Source organism: Hypanus sabinus, chromosome 6 (assembly GCF_030144855.1).
Source record: "Hypanus sabinus isolate sHypSab1 chromosome 6, sHypSab1.hap1, whole genome shotgun sequence".
Classification (NCBI taxonomy): Eukaryota; Metazoa; Chordata; class Chondrichthyes; order Myliobatiformes; family Dasyatidae; genus Hypanus; species Hypanus sabinus.
The window spans coordinates 58,874,792-58,900,288 of NC_082711.1; the positions used below are offsets into that span (position 1 = coordinate 58,874,792).

A 25,497-nucleotide genomic window follows, 5' to 3' on the forward strand; every position below is an offset into this window, starting at 1 on the left:
TGGTCACAATGAGCATGTGGAAACAGGAGGTGGTACAAGAGAACTTCAGGTGATGCTACTGTCTCCTAACTCTAGTAATGTAGCTCAGTCCTAACATTCGCTACTGGCTACATGAAGTTTATACATTGGCTCAGTCATCCTGAGAATGGTAGGAGAAACAGGGCGAGGGGTGGCAGAGCTGATAAATAGACAAGAGAAAATAGGAGAATGAAAGTGATCAGAATGTTCTGAATGGACTCCTTTTACGTCATTTATTTACTTAATTAGAAAATATGAGCAGCTAAGTTAGGATTGAACCCCGATTACTGGGCCTTTGCAGCAATAGCATTACCTGCTGTATGTATCACTATGTAGATCCTTAATTCAAAGCAGACATTTTAAATCATAACTGACAATATCTCCATACGACCATATAGGATTTAATAACACAATGGACATGAGGCATAAGATAGTTAGTGTCTGAGTACAAAAACATGGGCAATAATCTTGCGCAGAAATTGCATATTTTTGCTAGGAAAAACTGTTAAATTAGATTAATTGTAATAAAAGTGGTATGCCTATTTCAACTTTAAAAATATTGGCCAGTCTCCATACTAACACTAATCTCTGCCTTCCTGCTTATTGAAACAAGTTTATCTCAGTTCATGAATCACAAGACTCAAAGTGATTAAACACTGCAGATTATGGTCATGAATTCCTAAACATGATGTAAGAATGAGGTCACCAACAGTATGGGGCAGTTTGATCTTTTTGAGTAAAAGCTAGCAACAATGTGAGTATAGAGAGAGCAAGGGAGGACAATTTAAGGAGGGGAATATATTAAGTGATGAGGGGGAAGAGGATTTAAGGATGTTCTTAGCTTTAAAATAAGAATATGTCTAAGATTTTCTCCACAGATACACATCCAGGTGGGCCATTATATACATTTTAATGTTTTGTGAATTAAATTTCCAGGTTTTTAACCCCTTGTGAAAAAATGACTTTGATAATGTTGGTGTTAAAGCCTGATATTTTAAAAATCAGTATTTAAAATGGATACATTGTTGGTTTTAAAAAATATACTGCCAAGGAAAACTACTCAAACCAAATTAATGATAAAAACTGATCGCTGAAGTCAGTCTACTAGAAGTCAAGTGTGGTTATTTCCTACCACAGTTATGGAATGGCAAAATACTGAAAATCTATATTGAAAATCTATACTGTCAAACCAGATGTGACGAGCTTAAACTTATTCTTAGTTAGTGAATTGAAACAAACCACAAACATGATTTAGGTAACAATTAGGATGTTAAATATTTCATAAATATTTGAAATTAATTACCAAAGAAGGCCAACAATAATTGGACCAATACAGCTTGCACAAAGTAAAGCAACTATTTATGTTCCCCTTCCCCATCACCTTTCTATTAAATTACCAATGTGATAAAATAGGAAGGAGGTGGAATTTGTAGAGAGGGTGCAGAGGATGGTACCTGGACTAGAGAACATGTCTTATGAGGATAAGATGTGCAAGTTAGGGGTTTTTTTGTTTTGAAGTAAAAAAGGATGAGAAGAGACTTGATAAAGGTGTAGCCAGCAACTTTCTCTCAGGGCAGTAATGTCTAATACCAGAGGGCATAATTTTAAAGTGAATCAGAATCAAGTTTAACATCACTGGCAAATGATGTGAAATTTGTTGTTTTGCAGCAGGGCAGTACATAATAGTTTTTTTTTAAAAAAACTACAAATTATCATAAGCAAATATGTTAAAAATTACATAATTAGTGTAAAAAGAGAGCTAAGAGCAAAAATAATAATAAATTATGGGTTAGTGCAAGTGCACATTGTCCATTCAGAATTCTGATGGCAGAGGGGAAGAAGCTGTCTCTAAAATCATTGAGTGTGTACCCTTGGGTTCCTGTACCTCCTCCCTGAAGGTAGTAATGAGACGAGGGTATGCCCTGGATGGTGAGGATCCTTAATGATGGACGCAGCCTTTTTGAGGCATTGCCTTTTTAAGAGGTCCTCAATGCTGGAGAGTCTAGAGCCCATGATGGAGCTGGCCAAGTTTGCAAGTTTCTGTCACTTTTTCAGACCTTATGCAGTGGCCACTCCATACCTGATGGCGATGTAACCAATTAAAATGTTCTCTACAAGTATCTCGGTAGAAATATGCACAGGTCTTTCCAAGTCTCCTCAAATTCCAAATAAAATGCAGCCACTGCATGCCTTCTTTGTAATTGCATCGATATGCTGGGCCCAGGATAGATCTCACAGTTGTTGACACCTAGGAACTTGAAACTGCTCACCCTTTCCACTACTGATTCCTCAGTAAGGACTGTTGTGTGTTCCCTCGATTTCCCCTTCCTGAAGTCCACAATCAATTCTTGGTCTTACTGACGCTGAGTGCAAGGTTGCTGTTGCAACACAACTCAACCACCTGACCTGTCTCACTCCTGTACAACTCCTGGTCACCACCTGAAATTCTACCAACAGCAGCTGTGTCATTAGCAAATTTATAGATGGCGTTTGAGCTGTGCCTGAGTGTAGAGAGAGTAGAGCAGAGCATGCATCCTTGAGGTGTGCTAGTATTGACTGTCAACTGGAAGATGATGTTATTTCCTGTGCGCACTGACTGTGGTCGCCCAATGAGAAAGTCAAGGATGAATGGAGGAAAGTATGGGGGGGGGGGGGTGTCAGAGGTAGATTTATTTTTCACCCCCCTAGAGAGTGGTAGATGGGTGGAATTTTCGTAGGGACATTAAGAGAAACTTATATAGGCAGAGAAATGAAGGGCTATGTAGGAAGGTTACACTGATCTTGGAGTAGGTTGAAGGGCTGCATGTTCAATGTTCTACATTCTAAAATGGACACAAACAAAATGAACGCAAGAGATATCATTTTTAAAGGAACACGCAGTATCTAAATCCACTTGAGCCAGTCAAATTCATGCACTTATTACTTGCACTATTCAGATTATAGCAGGATGAAACCTGTTTAATAACCTAACTGATGACAGGATGCAAAATGTTTTCAGGACAAGTTCACACTACAGTGAGGAGACTGGATATACGACTGGTCTTTCATTATAGGTGAACATTTGCAGGTTTACTTTTCCTTAGGGTCATGGCCATGGTTGGGGAAGCATTAATGTTTATAATTAGCGTAATATTTAATATCATGTGGCATTTACTCAAAATCCAGTAATGAGCGGTTTAAAAACAAATTGAATTTGTTAAGCCATATTAATTTATTTATTTCTGGCCACCCAGCAACACCTGACAACAGAACAATTTACAATGACCAAGAAACTTACAACCAGCACATCCTTGGACTAAGAGAGCAAACTGAAGCACCCAGAAGAAACTCACATGGTAACAGGGAGAACTACCAACTCCTTACAGGCAGTAACTGGAATTGAACCCACCACCGTGCTGCCCAGTTACTGGAAATTTCTCAACACAGAGTTGTCATCTTTAAAGTAATTAATCCACTTCATGAGTTTACACAGCTTTACTTAGGTAACCAATAGATTTAGAAAAGATTTCTTAAGTAAATAAGAAAATGGATGTAGTCAGTATGGTAGACATGGTTTTCGTGGATTTCAGTGTGTCTTCTGATCCATGTGGTAGGCTGGTGTAGAAAGAAGGCACAAAAATCTGATACATTTTCAAACAGAATAAGGTTTAATCTCACTGCCTTACACGATGACCAAAATTGTTGCTTTGTGTCAGCCCTACAGTGCAAAGGCAAACATTACTGTAAAGTACAAATACTGTAGTCCAAAAAACAATAATGAGGTAGTGCTCATAGACCAGTCAGAAATCTAATGGTGGAGGGGAAGCAGCTGTTCTAATTCACTGAGTGAGGGTCTTTATCCTCTTGTACCTTCCCGTGGATGGAAATAATGAGAAGAGAGCATGTCCTGGTGAGGGCCCTCAGTGATGGACGCCACTTTCTTGAGGCACCATGGAAGGATTTTGGCCACGATGGAGCTGGTTAAGTCCACCTTCTGTAGCCTTTTGCAATTCTGTGCATTGGTGACAAGCCAAATCTCAAACTTGTCAGGAATTGGAGCTGCTGGCATGCCTCCTTTGTGACTGCATCAATCTGTTGAGCCCAGGACAGATCCTCTGCGATGTTGATGCCCAAGAACTTAAAGTTGCTCATCCTTTCCACCACTGACACCTCAAAGAGGACTCATGTACATTCTCCTTACTTCCCCATCCTGAAGTCCACCATCAATTCTTTGGTCTTCCTGACAGTGCAAGGTTATTGTTGAATTTATCTCATTCTAGTATGCCACCTTGGCACTATCTGAGGCAATTCCCTGCTCCCTGCAGACCCACTCATTATGTCTATTATAATACCTCAATGCACTGTGTAATGGGTTGATCGGTATGAACAAACCACAAGACAAGGTTTTCACTGTATCACAGTACCTGCGACAATAATAAACCAATACCAGTTTGGGCAATATTGGCTTGACAATAAGAGGCAGAGTGCATCAGTGGATAGGGTTTTTCCTGACTCAAGGCGCATCACAAGTAGGGTAGTACAGGGATTGGTTCTGGGACCTTAGTTGTTTGTGCTAAGATCAGGATCAAGTTTACTATCATCAGCATATATCGTGAAATTCATTGATTTGCGGCATAATAATAAATTCTGCAAACTACTGATCCTTAATGATGGATGCTGCCTTTTTGAGGCATTGCTACTTAAAGCAGTTGTGGATGCTGGGGAGTCTAATGCCCATGAGAGATCTGACTGAGTCCTCAACTTCCTGCAGCTTATTTTGACCCTGTGCGATGGCCCTCCTCCCCACCCCCACACCAGACAGTGATGAAGCCCGTTAGAATGCTCTCCATGATACATCTTGTACCTTTGTACCAACGTCCTGGATAAGAATGTAGACAACCTGATTAGTGAGCTTGCACAAAAAAATTACGGAGTTGTAGGTAACCAAGCAGTCTAAGAATATTTGACACATACTGTACATCAGTGGGAAAGCTGGGAGGAACAGTGGCAGCTGGAATTTAATCTAGACATGTGAGGTAATGCATTTCGGGATGTCAAATTCTGGATGAACATACAGATTAAAAGGCAGGATCCTTAGAAACATTGATCTATGCAGGGCCCTTGGTGTGCAAGTCCTCAGCTCACTGAAAGTGGTGACACAGGTGGATAGGATAGTGAAAGTGACCTTTGGTATGCTTGCTATCATAGGCTGGAGCATTGAGGATAAGAGATGGAACATTATGTTGTAGCAGTATCAAACATTGGTTAAGTTGCTCTTGGAATATTATGTACAAAGCTTACTATGGGAATCCTTGTGGCCACACCCCTCAATGATAAGTATACCTCTTTGGATACTGTTAGGGGACGACCTAGCTTTGCTCTGAGAAGACGGTACATACTATACACATGGGTATAAACTTATGGCATATTGCTTTCTTTCTTTTTTAACCAGGTGTTTTATAGTTGTTGCACTTTGAAAAACAATTAAATTAAACTCTAGCAATTTATATCATAACATTTTAAATACAACTGGATTTTCAACTTTTCACATTCATCTACCAGCACTTTGGCATAGATGCAGTTAACATTGATAAATAATAATATGTTTCCTGAATATGCTGCTGCCAAAAGTTCATAAAGTTCAACAAATTCCCATAACATTAATACACATTTTCCTGGGAACTAAAAATGACGTAATGGAAATTCTCACTTCATAAAATATAACACTGAAAATCTTTTGTATTCAAGATATTCATTAATATGCCAAGACAACCAGAGATGTTTCACCATCCTTACTGACACAAATACACAAAACAATATGTACTGTAGTTTGATGGGGCTATGTACCACAGAAGAATTAATTTTTGGGTAAAATTATGTAAATTACATCAGGGCTTCAATGATCCAGAAATTATTTGGAGACTCTCATTCTTATGTTTAGAGCCTAGTAGTTAGATTCTGGTTCATTAGAAAAAGATAACATCTTCCCAAGCCTGACAGAATTTCCTGGAGATGTTCACTAATTTAGCACAAATAATATTAGACATTCAAAAACATTAGTGAGTTCTAGTCAAATTAAGTTTCAATATTGTGGTAGTTGGCAAATTAAAGGAATTGTTGGCCTCTCAGAAATAAAAGCCTGAAATACTCCTTTTTTTTATATAAAACTCATTCATACCACTTTTCTCTATCTAACATGCAACCAATATTCTCGTAAGTATATTTGTACTGTGCTTCTTCATTAACAATTTCTGGAACAATTATTTATCATGTTGAGTTGCATCCAGCTTCCCACTCTAAAATTGTTTCCAACATTACGTGGTCAGCAATCCTCTTGGTTCATTTTCTGATAATACTGACTATGCAGCACTTATACTGAATTAAAAATAAATTCTCTAAACCACTCTACTAAAGAAAAAAATGATAAAATGTAAATCTATAACAGGGGTGTCAAACTCATTTTAGGTCACGGGCCGGATTGGGCAAAATGCAGCTTCATGCGGGACGGATCAGTCGGGCGCATGCGAACGCAGCTTTCATTGCCTCCGTTTTTTCAGCCTGTTCTCATGTGTCTCAGTCTCTGCTATAACTACAAAGTGTTTCACTTCACAAATTCCGTTTCTTATGAAGAAGACTGCTGAGCAAGCATTATTTTTATGATTGGTATTAACTTACAATCATAGGCTTCATATCGCCGGGCCATTAATAATTAAAATAATAGATCTATTTAAAATGATCTCGCGGGCCGGATATGGCCCGCGGGCCTTGAGTTTGACACCTATGATCTATAAGAATGGGCAAAAGTAACAAATGAGTGAAAAATTGGTTATGAAAACATATAAAGTAATTTAAAAATTTTTGAATGGAAGTGGAAGACTACAGGGGAAATGTTTTAAATAAAGATAACTCTACATGCTGTTTTTAATGGCAAGGCATGAGCACAGAAGGATGGAAGAGGGGATATGAACACTAAAATCTTCAATTTCCAGTAATATCTCTTCCCTCCCTATCGCTTTTTCCATTCCTCATTCTAGTTCCCCTCTCACCCTTTCTCTATTCTTCACCAGCCCATCAACTCCCTCCCATTCCCCTCCTCCTTCACTTTCTTCTGTGATCCACTGTCCTCTCTTATCAGATTCCTTCTTCTTCAGCCATCTGCTTTACCAATTCCAGCTATCTCCTCCCAGCTTCATTCCCCACCCCACCCACCCACCTTCTGCCTCACCCATCACTTGCCAGCTTGAACTCCTTCTCTTACCCCAACCTTCTTATTCTGGTTTTCTTTCCAGTCCCGATAAAGATCTTGGTCTGAAACGTTAGCTTGATCCCCAAGATATTGATTAATATTTCCTCTGGCCCCTCAGCACCAATAACATTGAGAACTGTTCCTGAAGAGAGTCTGACCAATGGATTGGGAAGGACAAAAAGAAAATACTATGAGCACTCAACACATCAGGCAGCATCTGTGGAAAGAGAAACAGCATTAATGTATCATGTAAACCATCCTTCATCAGAAGATCCCAGTCTTTCTTTCCACTATTGTCGTTGAAATTGCTGAGCGTTTCCAATTCTTATTTCAGGATTTACAGCATTGGTAGATTTTGATTTTTGATAGCATACAACCTACTACTTCAACAGGCCAGGCACCATCCATAGATGCAGCCTGACCTGCTGAAATCCTTCACCACTTTGCACGTGTTACTCTAGCTTATGCCATCAGTTATTTCTGTGTAAAGAAGCTAGGGGAATCATGGACAGAACATACTGGTAGCAGGTAAAAGGTCTCTCTGCCCATGCAGATTTTAAAATTATTCTCTCAAAAATCTGTCCAGTTAAGTGTTGTGTGGATGACTTCACTGATACATCACTAGGTTTCTAAAATAAGCAATATGATGCAATGGTCTGATCATTTTACAGGACAGTACTTTTTATAGTTAGAGAAAGCCAGAGAGTAAAACGACTTCAGCTAGTTCCGTCAGCATTAGACGTCAGTTCCCTCATTCCGTTCACACACAGCAAACACTGCATTGTCCGGTGGACGCATGGTGACTGGCATTCACGAAGAAGTTTTAACCACAGGTAGTACTAAATTCAGCCACTACTTAACTGTAGAGCATCCTTCTTGAAAGTAGCGACCACCCTTTGATCACAAGGCAAATGTTACTAAGAGAGACCAAAAAGCCCACTGGTTAATCCATCTCATGTTTCTATGGAAACCTATAAATCCACCATATCAAACTGCTTCCACAGATTTTTACCATTAAAATATACTGTGCCAGGCAACAAAGTTTATGCATAAATAAATTTAACTTTAGTTGTGACCTCTAAATCTTGCAGCAGTGTGTAATTTGAAATAATTCTTTAATTCAGCATTTTAAGCACCTTTGCAGCCCTCCTCTTGTAAATCTATTGACCAGACTATGCTGGGAAATACCAGTAATTCTGCAGTGAACTACTGGCACACTGCCCCAATTTCAGTTGACCTTCAGGCAAAATGCAGTGGGCTCTGCTGGTGATTTCCTGGCTGCATTCTTCAGAGATGGACTCTGCGTGAAGTCAAGTAATGGAAGACTAAACTTACTGAGTTCTCCAATGCTTTTGCTTAAAGAAACTGCACCAGGTTAGATTTGGCACAGGAGCTGTCAGCTATGGGCATTTTATGGCTTTGAGGATAAAATAATAAGGCCAGTTACAAGTTCTAGTTGCTTCCGTGCTTTCTTTTCTTCATAAATCAGTAAATGACATGATTTTTATGTTTTTTTCTCCAATAATGCCAGGGCCATTGAAAAGCCTTAAAGAAATGTTTAGCCTCTGCCAAATTTGTTTTTGTTGATGTGGCTTGTCTTGGTTCTTCTAAGCAATTGAATTGCATGGTCTTCCCATAACACATTGCTTTGCCAGATCTGTCCTTATGGTTCATCCTACAAGTTCAACTATTTCCTACTGGACAGCTTAAGTGTGTGGCCTCAGTGGCAGCTACAGATAGCAGACTGCTTTCAGCAAGATTTGAGCCAACGTGTAAATCTTACTTGTAAGATGACATTTTCCTAATTTTTCCTCGCACTTGCCTGACAACCTCATTTCCTTTAGTAATGATCACAAGATTCACCCCTGCACATAGGTGTTAAGAACTAAAAATAAAATTATATATGCAGTCTAAATTTCATCACGAGTTTTGGTGCTAAAGTTTTCTTTTATAATTGATGTTTTGCATGAGTCCATGTACAACTAAAATTTCAAAATTCAAAGCACGTACACAACCTTGAGATTAGTCTTCTTGCATGGAGCCACAAAAATAAAGAAACACAATAGAACCCATTATAAAAAACCCTATACAACAAAAACTATCAAGCACTCAATCTGTAAAAAAAAGAACAAATCGTGCAAACAATAAAAAAGTAAGCAAACAACAAAAACACACATAGGATGAACCGCAGAGACCCCGAAAACAAGGTCACAGCCACAGAGCCAGGCAAACACCGAGGCAAGTGAAGCTGGTCCAGGAGCCTGATGGCCCCACACATGATGGTGTGGGACCCAGGACTCCTACACAGCAGTCGCGAGAAGAGAGGGAAACCGGTCAAATGCTAGCAGATGGCACTGAGCACCTGTTCATTTTCCGCTCTCGTTCTCAAGGATTTTAAATCTTGCTTGATGCTTTAATTGGCGCAGAGTAACGGAGCCGACCATGGATTTGCATTCCGCCGTTAGGAATCGATGCAGCCACCTCCAGCGATGGCCAACCCAGCCATACCTGCGACTCTCTGATCTCATCATCACTGAATCCCCCAGGAAATCGCAAAAGCATTAGATTGTTCAGTCAGCTCATAAGTACATCCTTAAAAGGGAAGTTATAAGCTGCGATTGCTCACAGTTCAGAAGAAGTAGTATATTTAGAAGAAGAATATCTAGTTGACTGGTGGTGTGCCACAGGAATCGGTGCTGGGTCCTTTGTTCTTTGTCATCTATATCAATGAATTGGATGATACTGTGATTAACTGGATCAGCAAATTTGCGATGACACCAAGATTGGAGTGTAGTGGACAGCGAGGAAGGCTATCGTGGTTTGCAGTGGAATCTGGACCAGCTGGAAAAATGGGCTGAAAAATGGCAGATGGAATTTAACGTAGACAAGTGCGAGATGTTGCATTTCCGTAAGACCTAGCAGGGTAGGTCTCACACAGTGAACTGTAGGCACTGAGGAGTGTGGTAGAACAAAGGTAACTGGGAATACAGATACTTACTCCATTGAAAATGGTGTCATGTATAGATAGGGTTGTAAAGAAAGCTTTTGGCACATTGGCCTTCGTAAATCAATGCATTGAGTACAGAAGACGGAATGTTATGATGAAGTTGTACAAGACGTTGGTGAGGCCTAATTTGGAGTATTATGTGCAGTTTTGGTCACCTACCTACAGGAAATATATAAACAAGGTTGAAAGAGTGCAGACAAAATTTACAAAAATGATGCTGGGCCTGGAGGACCTGAGTTATAAGGAAAGATTGAGTAGGTTAGGACTGCATTCCAGAACACAGAAGGTTGAGAGGAGATTTGATAGAAGTATACAAAATTATAAAGGGTATAGATTGGATAAATGCAAGCTAGCTTTTTCCACTGAGCTTGGATGGGACTACAACCAGAGGTCATGGCTTAAGGGTGACAGGTGAGAAGTTTAAGGGAAACACAAGGGGAAAGTTCTTCACTCAGAGGGTCATGAGAGTATGGAATGAGCTGCCAGCAGAAATGGAGCACGCAAGCTTGAATTCAACGTTTAAGGGAAGCTTGGATAGGTATGTGGATAATAGGGATATGGAGGGCTAAGGTCCCAGTGCGGGTTGATGAGAGTAGGCAGTTTAAATAGTTTTAGCATGGAATAGATAGGCTGAAAGGCCTGTTTCTGTGCAGTACTACTTTATGACTCTGTGATTGCTGATATCTGCAAATTCTTCGTAGCTCGGAACTTGCTGAAGTAGTAAAATCATTTAATTTTCACTTCAAGCCGTTTCTGGCATCTCCAAACCTTAATACTTGAAACTGTAGTGAGCAAAACAGTTCCAAATTGTCTTATGGCTTATTTCTTGTCAACTATCAATGACAAAAATCACTGTTTCTTTGAACACACACACAACTGATGCTATTTAAAAACTGTTTGCTCTAACCATAACAACCATAGCCAGTGTGTCTAACAGCCACACAGGTGCACACAACCAACACTAGTTAGAAACTTCAGCAAGTCTTCAATCCCAAAAACAGGAAGGGAATCAAGGGTATTTTCTCGATTGCGTTGTGTTCTTTAAGAGTTGTCCCAAATAACTGACTGCCCTGATTAACTGATGGCCCAGTTAATTGAAATCTACTGTATTCAAATGAAAATAACCTTAGCATTAAAAATTGGAACTAGAAATTTTAAAGAAATACAAACTTCATTCACAATAACTGTAAAGATAGAAGACAATCACTATTCACAGAGAATGGAAACAGGCCCTTTGGTAGCTGGGCCATGCTAATCAAGATTCCCATCTTGCCGCAGTGAACACAGTATCCCACATGTAGCCTTAGCAATGTTTTGTACAACTATACCTTAACATCCTAACTGCTAAACTCAATACTCTGATGATGGCCAAAAGCCTTCTTCAATATCATCTTCAGGGAAACATTATGACGCAGGATACAGATATTGGCCAATCAGACCTCAACCTAAACCAGTGTCAGATCCATATCCCTGAAAGTCACGACTCTTCAATTATAATCCAAATATATTTTAAATGTGAAGAGCACTTCTGTCTCTCCCATCCTTTCAGAAAATGAGTTACAGCCTACTACTACATCTGGATGAAGCTTTTATTCTCCTGGAACTTCTATTGCTTACTTTTTGTCAATGTGCCTGGTCTCTGACTTCTTTGTTGAGGGAAACAGGATTCCTTCATTTTATGCACCTCATTTAAATATCTCATTGGCCTCCTCTGTGCCGACTAAAGCAATGCTAGCTTTTCTTGTATTCCACTTAAAATTTTCTGGTGCTGGCAATGTCATCATAAATATCTTCTGCAGCCCTATGGTATAAGCAGATCCTTCTTGTAACATGGTTACCAGAACTGTAAACAACATTCATGCTGTAGTCTACTGAACACCACTTCCAGCTCCATAATCTTTCTGCTCTTAAATTCAGAGCCATGGCTAATAAAGAAAAGCATCCTGTTTGGCTATTTGATTAGTTTTTGTTACTTTGCGAGGGCAAGTGGATATACTCTCTTGATGGCTGTGCTCCTCCACATTATTTGATTTTCTCCCATTTATTCTGTACTCCTTGGTCTTAGAGTTACGGAGCAGTACATCATGAAAGCAGAACGTTCAATCCAACAGACCACAGTGCCCACCAAGATAGCTCCACTTGTCCATATTCATCTTAATCTCTCCTATCTGTGCACTTATCCAAATGTTACAATGTCTTTGGCCCTCTACCATCAGGAAGGTGCCACAGGAACATCAGGACTAGGATTACCAAACTGGGTGAGAATTTCTTCCCAAGGCTGTGAGACTAATGGATACCCTGCCACGACCAATGTCTTGTCACTAGACAGCAAGCTGTTAAATGTTTACTGTTTACCTGAGTTGCACACTTCACATGCAATTCTAAATTATATTTTATTAACTTATTTGTGGTAATATTTTGTTTTATATGCTCTATGTGATATGTACTTTGGGTGCACCATGGTCAACAGGAATGTTGATTTGTTTGGTTGTATAACTTCCTCAGACAGTTCATTCCACCTACACATCACTCTTTACATGAAGAAGTTGCCCCTCAGGTCTCTCTAAAATCTTTCACCATTCACTTTCTGGTTTTAAGTTCCTCTCCTTCTGAAAAAGACCGAGTGCATACACCTATCTATGCACCAAATAATTTTATACACTTCCATAATATCATCCCTGAATCTCCTACACTCCACAGAATAATATCCTAATCAGCCTAAGCTCTCCCTGTAATTCAAAGTCTTGAGACCTGACAGAGTGTTCAAACCTCTCTACATTCTTTAAAAACAGAGAAACATAGAAAACCTACAGCACAATACAGGCCCTTCGGCCCACAAAGTTGTGCCAAACATGCCCCTACCTTAGAAATTACTAGGCTTACCTATAGCCTTTTATTTTTCTAAGCTCTATGTACCTATCCAAAAGTCTCTTAAAGACCCAGTCATATCTGCCTCCACCACCATTGCTGGCAGCCCATTCCACGCACTCACAACTTTGAGTAAAATACTTACCCCTGACATCTCTTCTGTATCTATTCCCCAGCACCTTAAACCTGTGTCCTCTTGTGGCAACCATTTCAGCCCTGGGAAAAAGCCTCTGATTATCCACATGATCAATGCCTCTCATCATCTTATACACCTCCATCAGGTCAACCCTCATCCTCTGTCACTCCAAGGAGAAAAGGCCGAGTTCACTCAAACTATTCTCATATGGCATGCTCCCCAATCCAGGCAACATCCTTGTAAATCTCCTCTGCACCATTTCAACAGTTTCCACATCCTTCCTGTAGTAAGGTGACCAGAACTGAGCACAGTACTCCAAGTGGGGTCTCACCAGGGTCCTATATAGCTGCAACATTACCTCTCAGCACCTAAATTCAATACCACAATTTATGAAGGCCTTCTTAACTACTTTCTCGTTGAATGCAATCTTTCAAATTGCAGGGCAACCAAACTGGACACAATACTCAAGCGCGATTTCATCAACATCTTGTCCAACTGCAACATAACAGCCCAACTCCTATACTCAAATGTCTTGACTGATGAAGACCAGTGGGCCAGACACCTTCTTCACCAACCTATCTATGAAATTGCTTTCAACAAAGTATCTACTTGTATTCATAGTCCCTCTGTTCCACAACACTCCCCAGGCCTGACTATTCACTGTACATTATGCCTTGACTTCCAGAATCAATGTTCTGATGCTCGTCCCCATATATCACCACCATTTGATCAAACTGAATTTGTTACCTTTATGCACAACTGCTCAGGCCGTTATTTCCTGCTAGCTGAAACGTTCCTCTACAACAATTACGTACTTAATTAATGTATGACTTGGTTTTTTAAAAAATCATGCCTACTTTAAAGACTTCATCATTACTATATATTACAATAAAAACAACAACATAACTCTGTGCAGTCTCACTAGGCAAGGCCTTGCAGTCACAAAACACCTGTCAACCATTATACTTTGCTTCATGTTACTAAGCCAATTTCTTGCTTTCTCACTCTCCTTGGATCCCATGGGCTTTTACTTTTTGACCTACCAGATGGATCCTTGTCAGAAGCCATACAATCTACCTCAAATGCACAACCCCCATCAACCTTCTTTGTTTCCTTCCTTTAACAATCCATGCTATCTGTCCCTGATTATACCAGTGCTTTTCTGAATAAAGGTGCAGTGTGTTCCTCGGTACTGATTCCAATAACTTGCCCGCCATTAAATTTAAACAAACTTATTTAAAAGGATTCAATCTCTTTTCTCCCTTTTAAGGGAGGATTAACATTAGCAGTCCTCCAATCCTCTAACACTGTTCTTAACGACAGAGCCTTCTCCTAGTCTAGACTCTTCGGTAAGATTTCAATATCAGAACCAAGAAAATAAAACAGGTGGAAAAATGTTATTCAGCTTTAAAAAACAAGGCTGAAACCAGTTGGTCAGACATCTGTAGAAAGGTCAAATACCTTTCTTATCTATTCCAATTCCCCAAATCTTTGTAAAATACAGTATCAATGTTTTGTATATTTTTATAACCAGTCTTGGTTAGTTTATGCTGGCTTCCAACACCACAGGAGTATTTCTTTAATTTTTTTAAAAAAATCACTCACTGACAAGTTCTCCCAAACTGAAGGGGTAGTTCAGAAACAAATACATTAATGACACTGCAGTCACGTATAAACCTGACCAAGTGCCTGTGCCCTGAAGGACATTCTCAGTGTCATGGTCTGCTTCTTTCATCTATTATTTGTTTCATTTCAATAGCATGAAAGAACTCAGATTTCATTCTGAACTGATCAATTACCAAAATATTAACCTTTTACTCACTGTTGTTCTTCATCAAATGGGTGCAGATTTCCATTTTTACTGAATTTTGCTTCAGATGTTCCTATTTGTTTACTCTCTTGTTGCTACAGGTAAATTAAAAACTAATTGAGTTAGTGACAGTGTCTGCTTCCTCATTGCAACAATACTGACTGGAGGTTACTCAGAATGATTGCTGTACAAAAACAAAATCAAAATCAAGCAAACACACATTAAAACACAATTCCACTTTGTTTCAACAAAGGCACATGGCAAGACACCAGCCATGTCGTGTAACAGGATACATTTTCCTTACTTAAACACACACTCGCTTGAACTACTCTGCCACGCTGACATGACATATGGAGAATGGGCTTTATTATGACGCAGACAGGCATGAAATTTCACCCCAACCCTGACCCAAATAACTGAAAATTACAACCTACCTCTTACTTCTGGATGATTTTTAAACAGAACAAAGAAAGACTGCACTGCATTTATGAGTCTTTGGAATAAAAGATACATAATGTGATTTTTAAAATTACAACTTAAAATATAAGTTTTCCACTTTGTTAAAAAAAAGTATTTAAAAATCCTGATACTTTCTTGACTACTTATAAAATTTTTTGTGACAGCAAATGAATATGATCACTTAAGATTTCCCACAACAAATAATACTTTTCTAAAAGTTTGAAAACCTCAAAGTGAATGCCATTCATCTCTTGAGCCAGTTCTGCCATTTAATAAAACCTTGACTGACTATAATATCAACGTCATATTTCTGTTCACCTGCAGTAACCACTCATCCTCTTGCTTATCAAGAACTTTATTTTTGACTTCAAATATTTCACAGACTGCACTTACTTCTCCCCTTTGAAGGGAATTCTAAACAATAATGACCCCCAGAGAAGGGGGAAATATATCATCATCTCTGATTTAAATGGGCAACCCCTTACTGTTGTTTAAAAAAGTGTTCCTAGCTTCTGAGATCTCCCACTAGAATATCCTCTCCACATCCACCCTGTCAGGACTCTCGCTGTTTAAAACAGATCTCCTCTAACTCATCTAAATTCCAGTGGATACAATCCTAGCATGTTCAACTTATCCTCATTAGACAATCCACCAAATCCAGATATCAGTCTAGAAACAAGAAACTAAAGATGATGGAATCTGGAAAAACATGCAAAATGCTGGAGGAACTCTGCAGGTCGTCAGGCAGCACCTATGGAAAGAAATGAACAAACAACAGTTCAGATCAAGATCCTTCAACTGAACAGGCACAATCCAGTTAAAGATTCTCAGCCCAAAATATCAACTGTCCATTTCCCTCCATAGACATTGCTTGAACTACAGATTTGGCAATTTTGGAGCTCCTTATTTTAGAAAGATATATTGCCATTGGAGAGGTTTCAGAGAAGATTCACAAGAATGATTCCAGGAATGAAAGGGTTACCGTATGAAGAACGTCTGGCAGCTCTTGGGCTGTATTCCCTGGAGTTCAGGAGAATGAGGTGGGGATCTCATAGAAACATCCCGAATGTTAAAATGCCTGAACAGATTATATATGGCAAAGTTATTTCCCCATGGTAGGGGATTCTAGGACAAGAGGGCATGACTTCAGATTGAAAGACATCCACTTAGAACAGATATGCAGAGAAATTACTTTAGTCAGAGGGTGGCAAGTCTGTGGTATTTGTTGTTACAAGAGGCTGTGGAGGCCAAGTCATTGGGTGTACTTAAGGAAGAGATAGATAGGTTCCTAATTAGCCATGACATCAAAGGGTATGGGGAGAAGGCAGGGGAGTGGGGATGACTAGAAGAATTGGATGAGCCCATGATTGAATGGCGGAGCATACTCGATGGGCCAAAAGGCCCACTTCTGCTCCTATATCTTATGATCTTATATCAGTCTAGTTACAATTTTTTTGCTTAACTCTTCCAATGTGCCACCATTTATTCATTTAATAAGGAAACCAGCCATGTACACAGTAATCCAGCTGTGAGCTCACTAATGCCCTACATAACTGAGGCATTACCTTACTACTTTTGCATTATATTTCTCTTGCAATCCTGCTAACTTTCTTAATTACCTGCTGTCCTTGTATATTAGTATTTTGAGAATTAGTATTAGAACCTCAGATCTATCTACATCTCTATTTGTATCTTATACTTCTTTATTCTTTAACATTTGCCAAATGTCACATGATCCTTCTTTTGCTTTACACAGCAGAGTCAAATATTATTGCCATAATTGACATGAAGTAAATGCACAACATCAACTGTGGTACACCTGAAATTCTGGTATCTCTTGAAGTTACAGGTAATAGATCATAACTGCTAAGACAAATATTTTGGTTGAGAAGAACAAACTCTTATTTGTTGATTACATTTTGATTTTCAAGAAATAGACTAGGTTATACACACACCATCAAGCACTTTCCAAAAATGTTAGTTGGTCAAGCTGATCCTTCACTCATATTTATTAATGCATAGTGCTGGACAGGGACTCAATGTTGTAAGCTGGTGGCTTTTCACAGATTTCCAAAATCTAACTGCTGTTGCCAAGAAATAAATTCCAATGATGAACAAAATGGAGCAAATATTTTTATACCAAATAACAGCTTTTTTAGGAAGATACCAACAATAATCTCATAAGTGTAAAAAATATATACAAAAATTAAAAGTCTTTGAAGAGAAAGTCATCCATTTGGATAGGTACATGGGTGAGAGGCATATGGCGGGATATGGGCCAGGCGCAGGTCAGTGGGACTAGGCAGAAAAATAGCTCAACACAGCCAAGAAGGGCCAAAAGGCATGTTTCTGTGCTGTAATGTTCTATGGTTCTATTACCTGCTACTACAAGAGAAACCACCTTATTATGTTTCCCAATTTTAGGGCTCACACCACTGGAAGGCTACTTACACAAAGTCCAGTGAAGCCTTCCAATTTTTCCGGGCACACTGTAAAAATCACTTATTGTAATGAAAGAAGGAACTGGGCTACTTTTGTTAAATGGTTAATTATAGAGTTAGCCCATACACAACTCTAGTTTAGAATGCACAAATTAATCCTCTGGATGCGTATTTAGAGTCCTAGGATGTAAATCTGGAAGCACATGTCTGCATTGCAGCATGGTAGCTGGAAGATTTGGTGTAGTGTTGGCATCACCAATAGTTACCATGACAATGCTGCGCTGTTGTAAAAACCATCTGGTTGATTCACATCCTTCAGTGAAGAAAACCTGTTATTTCTGGTCTAGACTGCAGGTGGCACCTATTCCAACCAACATTGTCAACTCACTTCCATCTGAGGTGGTTTAACATGCCACTCGATTTAGTGACTTGGCACTAACAATCACATTGCATGCACAGATATGGAGCAGCCCGTATTTTAACGATTACCTATCTATTAGTGAATCTTAGTTAAACCCATTTGTACGTTTTATAACAGACTCCTACAAAGAGATGCATGTAAGCTGAGTGCCTTTAAATAGAATGTGAACAGGTATGCTTCATTCTACTGGGACAGTCTTTCCTTTTAAGGTCCATGTTATTTCTTAATTGCAAATCTGCGGTTCATTGCTGCATGATGATTGATGTCATGGCGTGTGGCTTGCAACCTCATGTGCGTTAAAGATACAGAAGTGTGCGTTTCCAGAGTGTCTGCAAGAAGGTTCCAAATGCATGCCACAATCAATTTTCCAGCTTTATTCAATTTTAAACTGCATTATTGAATTTCGATGCTCAAATATTTCAAGTGGTCTATATATAAAAAACATCCACTGATAAATCTTCAATCCATATGTGCAGGGTAATTAAGAAATCAAACCGAAGAGAAAAATATTGTTTTGCTCTGCATATCTCTAATATTCATTTAATCATCAAGGTGTTAAAAGTTGTCCCCCTACTGCTATCGATCTAGATATGGCAGCTACCCTGAACATAAAATTCTTATGATTGTGCATTTGCAAGTGCAAAAATACACCATTAATAATGATTAATGATTATTAATAATGATTGTATAATGGTAATGATTAAGGGCAGCATGTTGGTGTAGCAGTCAGCATAACGCTACTACAGTTCCAGTGTCCCAAGTTCAATTCTGCTGCTGTCTGTAAGCAGTTTGTATGTTCTCCCCATGACCATCTGTGTTTCCTTCGGGTACACTGGTTTCCTCCACATCCCAAGATGCACAGGGTAGTAGGTTAATTTGTTACATGGGTGTAATTAGGCTGTGTGGACTCATTGTGTTGGATGGGCAAGTTATCAGGCTAAAGAAAATAATTATTTTCTCTCCCACATATTCACAATCACCTACTTGGTGTTCTGCAGCCCCAAATATCCAGATTCTTCTGACATTCAGCATTGCAAAACAAGTGGAATGTATTTGTATGCCTGCTCCAGCACATTGCTACTCCTAAACTGTAGTTGGACAATGACAATCAGAATTACCACTAGTTAGAATGCAGCATCTTTCTCCCCAACCAGTGCCATGAATTCTACCCATCTCAATTATTAATGGTTCTGGCACAGTTATAACCAAATAAAAACTGAGTGTTTCACATTGCAATTACTTGACAAAGAATATTCCTATAGGTAGATAATTTCTGGGCAGGCTTCCCAGCAAGACAGTTCAGTATCTCTGGCGTCAATGCCTTTTCATATGCTCTCATATGCTCTGGGGTTTAACATTACTACTTCCTGGTGAGTTATTGTTCCTAATGAAATCCCCAAGAAGAGGTTAAATGGTGTTTAAGAGACCTTGAATCTCATGCTTTACTTCATTATGCATTTGATTATTCCCTCACTGCACCAACATACTTTTCTTCTGCAAATAACATTATCTTCATTAACAATTTCCATTTGCGGGCTCGAATAAAAAAAGAACCCAAAGAAGGAACAGGGTTCAAGTATCTCTGTTAGCCATACAGTAAACTTCCTTTTACAATCCAGTACATTATCAGTGCTTTTGAATTAAATTTTAAAGTTGCTAATTAAAAGCCCTTGACTAATTTAAAAGCCTTTGATCAGTATTAGAAAAAGTCAGTAATATTACATGATCCACTAAAAATTTTGAAGTAGAGACTAAAAAGCAATAACTTAATTATAATAACTATTATTTTTCATATAGTCTGCAAAACAATTTTATATCAGTATTAATAGTATTCTGAATGTTAAAAGCTCACAATTAAATTATAAAACAATTCCTTGAAATAAGAAACAAGCCAAATCAGACACCAAATCTGAATAAATGTACAATGTCCTCAATAAATATATTCTTTCAATGAAATAAATCCTAATGCTATAAAATACAATATGATTTCAGCTTAAATAAGGCTGACAGCCAACAGATTTTTTTTTAAAAACAATCAAGAATCCAATCAAATGGACACCCTAGAGAGCCATTTCAAAGCACCATCAACAGTAACAGCTTTAAGCAGTTCATTTCCTCATCCTGATCCCAAGCACAAAAGGATGTGCTGCAAACAGAGGGAAAAGTTTATATTAATTAATGAAGGCAAGGCAGTATTCCAGTTTAACATCTTGACTTTTAGTTTTTACTGCCTACTCTAGGCAGCATATACAAGTCTGATAAAATATATCCTTAGGGCCCAATACAATAACTCAAAACTGTGCACATACAACTGTAACAGATGAGAAGAAAAGAATCATGTATGCTCTGATCAATATTAAAAGTCATCCCCATATTTATTTTCAAACTTAAGGTGCAATGGTACCAAACTGCAAATTCAGTTTTTTGCAATGTTTTATTTCACATCAATACACTCAAACCAAATATCAAAATATGTACAAAACTGCAAAGTGCAATTTCTAAAAATATAGCAAAGCATTATTTGAAAACGTTTCTTGAAACAACTTAAAGAATCACAAATTAGAAAATGCTCAAAATGTCCTTAATATATAGAGAGGGTTTATAGAGTGGGTATTTAAAGAGGGCATAGCCTACAGTTCCTATTTTTGTTCTAATGACTGCTTCCATTAACCATCAAAACAAAAATTTTGAAAGCACAACACCCAACTGTCCATGACATTTTCTTCTTCCCACCTACATGGATCTTATACGTAACCTGGAAAGGGTAAGGGTGATAGGGTGCAAGGTGCAAAGTACCACAATCTCTGAAAATTTAATAAGCCTACCTACAAATATAGAATCAACAAAAACACAAAACTTTCAGAACCGAATGACCATATAAAAGGGCAAGAAAACCTATCATCTTCTTTTGGCTGGATTATTAAATGGTTGTTATCAGCATTTACACCTCAGCAGCAAGAATCCCAGCAAGTTATTCACTGAAATGTAATAATGCATGCAAGCCTAGGATCTTGACCCAAAATGCCTACAATTTCTTTCCTCCCACAGGTGCTGCTTGACCCACTTTGCTCTTCCAGTACAGTGTTTGTTGCTGCTTGCATACACTGAGTACACAAGATGGCAGAATACATTAGAGGTAATAGACCTTGCTTAGATGCAGCATCAGCAGATGGTTGGGATCACAAAAGTGTGATGTGCAACAGGAACGGCGATCTAAACGCCATAACACAGTCTATTCCTAGAATCATACAACAAAATGGAAGTGTTTCTGGCCCACTGCATCAGTTCAAACTGTTTTATTATTGCCAAGGAAGACAGCTTTGGTTATAAAACATCAATTATCTCAGGTCCTGGGCTGAGATACTTCCTCCACTACAGAATAACAACCTTTGCATGACCTTGCAAACTTTTATTTTATAGTATTCATGTAAGTATTCATGTATTTAAAAAAAAACAAAGTTGCAATTTAATCTGCAAGACTTTGACTTGCCCACATCTGCGAAACAATCTTATAATTTTAAATGGGGTCAAAACCCAACAAAAAATCATCACAGCAACATTGTGGTTGAATCTTTTCCCTTGATCCCCAGTAACTGTATTCCTCTATGACCCCACGCAATGGAGAAGATCGGCTGTGGAGATCAGGCTGAGTTGCTCCAATCATCACGATACAGTGTAATCTCCCAAGCCCAACCATCTTATACTGTTTCACTCCATTCTCTTTCCATCATGATATTTGCTGATTATTTCACATTGTTCAACTCCATTTGCATCTCCACCACAAATGCATGCACTAAAACATAACAATGTTCAGACATGAGCTAACAAGTGGCATTAAAGTTCTTCATTCAACAAGAGCAAGTTGAACCACTGCCCATGATATTTAACAGTAAAATCCTCTACACAGACAGATTTAGGTCTCCCCATATATGAAACACAAGTAATTATGAAGACCAATGGATTACTGCCTTATATTGTAAAGATGATGAAATATACAAGGGGATAAATCTTGTTAGAACAGCACAGAACATTGGTTAAAAACCATGTACTATAGGCAGTCCGGCTTACTTGTTTGAGGCAGATGGTACTGCACTGGAGAAACCTCACGAAAGAATTCACCAGGTTGACTCTGGAATAAAAGACTTTTGAGAAAGTCTGAATAGGTTAGGCCCATACTCATTGGAGTTTAGAAAAATGGCGGGAGATCTTATTGGATCATAACTTTTTGGAAGGCCATGACAGGGTGGATGTTATCAGGATAGATCCTAACTGTGGAGAAATTCAGAACTAAGAGGCATACTGTCAGAATAGGACCAAGATGAGGAGGAGCATCTTCTATTGAAGGGTCATGAATCTTTGAAACTTTTCCACCTGAAAGAGCTCTGGAGGCAAAATCACTGAAAACATTCAAGGCTAATCAAGCAAAATGCAGAACATGGAACAGAGCCAAGGAAACATCAGATCAACAATAATTTTATCAAATGATGGTGAAGGCTCAAGGGACCATCCGGTCTGTTTTTCCATTGTCTATGGCTATCACTGAATCTCCAGGTCGTGGATGATCACCGATCAGTTGAAAAGCACTGGACTACCCACACATGTCTGACTAAACAGGTCAGAGAATGGGCATCCTGCGGAGAACAAAATTCCTGACACCCCAAAATCTTTTCATGCCTTCAAGGCACAAGCTGGTAAAATGGTCAGAAACTCAAAGAGCAACTCCCAAACAAACATATACTCTAAGCACCACCTGCACAGTCTCCTTCAATCCTACTTTACCTTAACATGGAAATATATTGTTATCTTAGTAGATCAAAATTCTGGCATTCCCTGTGCACCACGTTCGCTGTTAAGGATTGGAGCAGTTCATGAAATAGCTTAACACCACCTTTTATAAGGCATTCAGGGATCAACAAAAGATCAAGATCCACACACAGTTGTCAAAGTTAATGTATTACTCTTCAAAAAGTTCTGAAGCATGCAAAACTAGTTGTTAGTGGAGGCAGGGCAGAAGGAATGGGGAGTATCTACAGTCATCAGTAATAATGGTTGCAGATATTAACCCATGGAATGCTGGCCTTTATATCAAGGCACATGAAGTACAAAGTGACAGTAGTTATGGTACAAGCAGCACCAAGCCCATACAGAATCATAAAGCACAGAAGCAGACCCTCCAGCCCACCTTGTTGATGCCAACAATGATGTCTGCTCATGCTAATATAATTTGCCTGCAATTGGCCCATAACCCTCTACTTCCTTCCTATCAAAATGCTTCTTAAACATTGTAAATGTATCTGGCTCTACATTCCTCCAGACCAGAGAACCACTACCTTCATTGTGGAAAAATATGGCTCTCAAATTTCCAGTAATTTCTTCCCTCTCACCTTTAACCTGTGCCCTTGAGTTTACCCAGCTCTGATTATGACTACCAACATTTCTCAGTTCAATAGATGTTTATAAGATTACTCCTTATAGCCTGCCCAACCTCACCTTATAATTACAGCCATCCATTCCAGACAACACCTTTGTGAACATTTAAGTGGCCCCTGTTCAACTCTCAGTTTGAGACTCCTGAGATAAATAAAACAAGTTTAGGATTTTTGTGGAGCCAGACTGGCCAATTCTCTGGATTATTGGATGTTATTCCAGTTAATACTCCAACACACTTCTAATTTACTTCCTTTTTGAAAACACAAAGAAAAAGTTACACAGTGAAATAATAAATTTTCCAGCAAGTCTGGAGGGACTAAAAGGGTTGCAGGAACCAGGGCTCTAAAGAGCCAAAAGAAAAGAACACAGGAATACGAACCATTGTGTGCTGTTGGGTACATTGGAATCAAATTTATAGGACATTCAGGAGTCCAACAGATGAACTACATATCAATACTTGTAGGTACCTTCCTGCGAATTAAGAGGATACAGTGCTTGTTGCTTTTATGTTTCAGTACACTGAAAAGATATTGAAAATTAAAATGTAACATTGATATTAATAAAGATAAATGTGCTTTACAGACTGTGAATCACAAGCACGCTTTTGCCATGATGCACCAGTAAATTTATTACAGCATTCAAATCACAACAATCCACCAGTCCAAAAAAAAATTGCAACATCACCCCAACTACGTCACAAGTAGAATCAAAAATGGACTTCGGTGCCATTCATTAAATTATTATATTTCATTTATTCATTGCATGCATATCACTTTCAGAAAGAAGTCAAAGAGAAAAGAATTGCTTCATGCAGTGGTGCACTGGATTTTTCTATGAGATTAAATATGCAGAATTTGTTATCCGAAACTGGATCCAGGCAGCAGGAAAAAAAAACAAAGTGTGCACGATATCAACTAGAAACCATTTTGCAATATGCTTGGTTCAATTTACAACTGAAGCAGACTGCCAAAGATTTGATTTCAATGGTAAAACTTTGCAAGTGTCGGCTGCATGCCAGCTGGCCAACAGACACTGCATATTGAATTTTCTCCACATGTAACCTGTCAGCAGCTTTTCCACAACGCATTCTAGTCTTAAGACTGAAAGGATGGACATTGCTATCAGGCGATTTCCACAAATGCATGGTTTGTCATATGCAAACTGTTGTGTAAAAGGTGTCCCTGAAATTTTTTTAAAGATATGAACTGGTGAGTGAAATTTCGAATCTACATGAAAAAATGTCTAAGTATACTGAAAACTCTTCACAAAAGTTGGCAGAAATCACTGGAAATGAGATTTCTGAAAAGTCCTCCTTGTTCTCCTCCCCTTCTTCATTGACTTATTTATTCAATGCTTTTTTGGAAAATGATGAATCTGCAGACTCAGTCATGTAAAATTTGCAATCAATATATTTCAAGTAGAACATTTTGAGAAATTGCTTCAAAGTCATTTTTAAAAATAAACTACAATTATGAGCTTTCAAAGCTCCTTTGAAAGTCAGTTTTCACAATAAATTTCATTTTTTTCTGCTCTCAGGTTAACGAGAGTCAGGAAAAGACCAGCTGTTCCATAAAGTATATTCCAGTCATATTGCGCTTAAGGACTAAACCCTGTAGTTATATTTTTGCTACAACCATTAGAAAAGCTACATTTCATACTTTTAACAAAGTGATGTATTCCCT

General features: G+C 38.6%; 1 protein-coding gene across 2 annotated transcripts in view; it reads right to left on the reverse strand.

Moving 5' to 3' along the window:
* fam171a1 (family with sequence similarity 171 member A1) overlaps positions 1-25,497 on the reverse strand; it is a 170,105-nt gene that overhangs the window by 104,456 nt on the left and 40,152 nt on the right. Inside the window, exon 1 of one of the 2 annotated variants that reach the window (XM_059972237.1) lies at positions 23,165-23,244. The exons of the other annotated variant lie outside the window; for it this stretch is intronic. The gene's annotated coding sequence lies outside the window, so the exon portion shown is untranslated. Of the gene's footprint in view, positions 1-23,164; positions 23,245-25,497 lie in introns of those variants that run through there. 2 annotated transcript variants of the gene reach the window in all.